Below are 4,710 nucleotides of genomic sequence, written 5' to 3'. Positions count from 1 at the left end.
GGCCAAAACAAATATTTTATACTTAATTTTTCAATCAATGGGGAGCCATCAATTGTTCTTCAGCAAATGTGAGGAATAACTAAACCCATGATTTAGGAAGCAGACTTTGGCCACGGTGTGTAAGAGTGTTCGGGCAGATGAGCTAAAGAGAAGTAGGCCAAGAATCACACTAATTAGTTCGACTAAGCAAAGATGTTAAAAACTTCGATTAGATTGTAGAGAGAAATGGAAATAGATACAAAGGCAGAGGAGACTTTGGTAAAGTACAGGTCTTAGCATGAAAGTAGATGTGAAGGTTGGGAGGTGGGAGAGAGAAGGCAAAGAAAGGGAGGAGTCAGGGATGGTTTGGGAATCCAGGCCTGCGGATGAGAAAAATGTGGTGCCATTAACAAAAACAGTGATTGCAAAGAGAGGCATTGGTTTATTTAGGAAAGAAATGGAGAAATGTAAGGGTTTCTTTGTTTATACATTTACTTAATTTATTTATGTATTTAAGGATGAAGGTCCTTGGCTATTATAGGGATGGGGAAAACCAGAAAAGAGAGATTTTTGAGATGCAGGGGGAGAAGGAGTCATGATTTTAGAGTCAGGAGTGGTGAACTCAAGACCATGAAAGAAAGCATCAGCCTTGGCAAGGACACGTGCTTCAAGGACTGAAACGAAGTAACAACGAAAGAAAAGGAGGCGAAGTCAGAGAACTACTCAGGCTCATGGAGAAGCTTACATTGCAGAACCGTGATCAGCAAGATGGTCTGACAACGGTGAAGGGGCCAAGGTGGGGGGAGAGGATTTGAGGGAAAGAGAAGTGTAAGAAAAAAGCCCAACTGCCACCACAGAGCATGCTCACTGTAACTACTTAGTCATTGAGTGGATAGGAAAGTCAGGCAGAGACAGCAGGTGAGGAAAGGTGAGGAGCCAATGACTTGATAAATCCCAAAATGGAAAAGCAACTCCTGAACAGAAGGGAATTGTGCTCCATCGTGCTCCCTCCACACCTCCCTGCATCTGAGCGGACTTCCTCCTCCCCAAGTACTTTCTTCTTCAATCTTGTCACCTTCAGACTTTAAACAACTTGAACCCCTCTGGGCCAGGAGAAAGTATGCTGTTGGAGCCAATTAGAATCCTAGGACTTCGGTAGTCAAAAGAACCACAAATGATCACTTAGTCCATCTTTATCATTTTGCACATCAGGAAGCTTAAACAAACCCAAACAGACATAGAGCAGGGCAGTACCTTGTCCAAATTTGCACAGCTGGCTAATGCCCGAACCAAGATCAGGAGTCACATTGCCTGTTGTAACTTTCTTGACACTACATTGCATTATATCAGAGTAAGCATTTTTTTTTATCTGTTCTAACCCCAAATTCTAACGTGTCTATGAAGAAATATTATACTTTCCCATCTTTCTGTAATTAGAGTAATTTATGAAAGATTATCCTCTCAAAAGGGGACTGGAGAAAGGGAGTTGATTTTTGAGTACATACTAAAGGATAAGCACTGTGCTAGGGATTTTACATATCTTAATCCATTTATTTCCTCATATCACCACTGTGAGCTAGTTATGTCTTACAAATGTAGAAGTTCAAAAAGATTAAGGTACTTTCTCATACCCTCCCAATTAATAAATGGTATAACAGAGATTTGATCTCATATCTGGTGACTCCTCAAACTCATTGTTTTTCAATTAAACTATTAAATGTTAAATATAAAAATATAAATATATTTTATAAATATATATGATATCTAAAATTATATAATAATATATTTATAAATATATGAATATATAAATTAAATGTAAAACTATAAAACTTTCTTATCAACTCTCACATGAAGTGAAAAATTATTTAGGGCCCTGGGTGGAACACTTATGGCAAAATGAAAACATTTTAGGCGTGGACTCTTAAAGTGCATGGATGATGGGCAATTCAAGGTGAGCCCCATTTTTCCCAGTGCCCATGTTCTCTCCTTCAGGGAAATGAACTAATTTAATCACCTCACTATTCTTGGGAGTGAGACCAAGGTGTCAGACCTTCAAAGGATTGTCTCTTATTTTTCAAATCATCCCTCTCTTATCATTCAAGAGAGAAGGAAGCTTCTGGAACTGTGCCTGCTTTGCGAGTCTATTCCCATTTGATCTTATCCAAGAGTGCCTTCTTTGTAGAATGTCACCATGGAGACTTGATCAAACTTCATGCTCATGCACTTAATCTTGCAATCTGTTGCTGAATGGCTTATATTCCCTCTTAGGCCAAAGAACGGCAAGCTCATAAATGAATTTTTGAGGGAAACAGAGCTGTGGACAAAATGTTTAACCCAAGTGTGGGACGTGGCACTTTGGTAATATACAAGATTAAATCTACTGTTGCATCACACAATGCAGGATGTTTAAATTAAGGCTTGGAAAAAGAAAATGTACAATCAGGTGTGTTAACTATTCTGCTGCTTGTCAAATTTTCCAAGTTTGTTTCACTCAACCAATATTTACTGAGTTAGTTAAATATCTTGACTCTTGGCTATGGAGATATGAAGAGGATTAAGATACAGACTTTGGCTCCAAAGAGCTCAAAATTTGTCTAGGGACATGGAGAGGTAAGCGAACTATAGTATTATGTCATACATGTTGTAACAGAGCCATCTGGGAAAAAATGAGAGGCAGGAACAACTAAGTCTTTCCAAATGAGGGTATAGAAGGTGAAGGGAGGACATCACGGAAGGCTTCTTAGATGAAGTACCACTTGAAATTGGTCTTAAAGGGTGGATTCACAGGAATTCCAAAGCAGAGGAGGGAAAATAAAAAGAAAACAAGACCTAACAAAGGTCTGGAAGAATCACAGGGACGAGGTAGTCAAGAAACACAGTGATCTAATGGGGTTACTATGTAGACCTTGGGGTCTGTAGGGCTTGGCAACAATGGGGATAGAAAGCTGAGCTGGGTATAGGAAGTAAAGGCTCTGTGTGTCATATTTGTGATGTTTACTCAACCTTGTGGGAGCGGTGAGGGTTGAATCATAAGCAGAGTTCAGAATATGAAGTTTTTTTAGGACTTTGAACTTCAAATTGGGAATAATGAGGGTTCCTTGTTGGGCTTTTGGCAAGGGAATGACATGATCAGACTTGGGTTGTAAAAAGCTCATTTTCCTTAGGGTGAGAAGAAGAGATTTATTGCAGAACTGAGAGGTCCAGGCAAAACCAGAGGCAGGGATGTCAATCATGAGGTTTGTGTATAGGTAAGAGGCAGAAGGGATATATAGGAGGAGCAAGGGGAAAAAATTTGACATAGAATCAGATCAGAATTGATTGAGATAGAATTAGAAGGTCTCAGTAAAGTTTGAATAGCAGGGGTGAAGGATAGCTAAGATCTAGTCAATGGGAAGGTTTTTCAGAAGACACACATGACCATTCTGCTTGCCAGAAACAGGAGTCTGGTGCACGCTTAGGAGCACTGGAGGCTGGGAAAGGTAGTCTTTTATTCTGGGCAGCTGCATGAGAGTTGAAAGAGGTGGGCACCTGTAATGGGGTACAATAGCAACATTTACTACCCACACCCACTATACTATTTCCCCTCCCTGAGACTGTGAACTCAAAAACAGGATCACTTCTTATTATTGTTTGTGCAGTATCTGACACATAATAGATACTTGGTACATGTTGCAATGAAAGAATCTTGCTGTTGCTTAGACAAGTGTCATGCTCTTCTGCCCTCTGAGCTTGGCTTCAGCTGATTCTTTTACCTTCTGCGTGCTCATATCTATTCCTGTCAATTCCTGCCATTCCATCACAAGGATCAGCTCAGGATGTTGGCCATAGAGCAGTCACAGCTCAGAATGTGGACAATGCTATTTTCGTTATAAAAACTGAGTACTCACATTGTTGAAAATTGAAAATTTATTAGAACTGTCCAAAGTGTGCAGGATAAATAAAAGTATAAGGCAAAACTGAAGGCAAGATGGTAACTTTGGTGATTTCTCCAGTGTCCAAATATGTAATAAGGATAACTAAATCCTTGTTACATAAGACAAAGAAAGACAAAGAAATGGACAAATTGGAAGACTGAATAAGCAGATTGTCTGGAAATACATTAGGGAGAGAAAGGAATCAATGATGATTTTGAAACTAGAAGACTAGGAGAAATGTATAGCACTGGCAGAAATTTTAAAAAAGCCCAAAGCTGGAATGTGTGTAAGGAGATGAGGGCTGGAGAGTGATATAATGGCAAAGATATGATAAAGCTAATCCTCCTGGATTATTGGATTTCCCTCCTTTCCCAGAAAATAAACATGTCTAAGTGACCATATTGAAAATGTGGCAATGAGTTAATCACTAGTTGAAGAATTTTTACAGTGAAATAAAAGCATTTATATATTTTAATTCAAAGTAATAAAGTTTCACACCCTGATATATTCAAATTATTCATAATCCATTTATGACTCGTATAGAGGGACATTTGCTTAAGTGTTAGTGGTAAACAGGATTGAGGGAATTTTTCATCCCACAAAATGAATATTCAGTTTCAACTTGATGTGATCAATACTACGTCAGGAAATGATAAAATTCCCAAGTGGTGAAAGCACAATTCAAACTTCTTTTGGGTATTAGGAAGAGAGATAGTTAAGAAACGACTCCTCATGCCTGCATAGTAACCCAAATTCTAAACTTGAAATTTGCTAACTTCATGGAGCACATCAATCAGATCCAACTTCGAGTAGGTTT

This window comes from Leptonychotes weddellii, chromosome 8 (assembly GCF_054177405.1).
Source record: "Leptonychotes weddellii isolate Sample4059 chromosome 8, ASM5417740v2, whole genome shotgun sequence".
In the NCBI taxonomy this organism is placed as follows: domain Eukaryota; kingdom Metazoa; phylum Chordata; class Mammalia; order Carnivora; family Phocidae; genus Leptonychotes; species Leptonychotes weddellii.
This window is presented reverse-complemented; position numbering follows the sequence as displayed.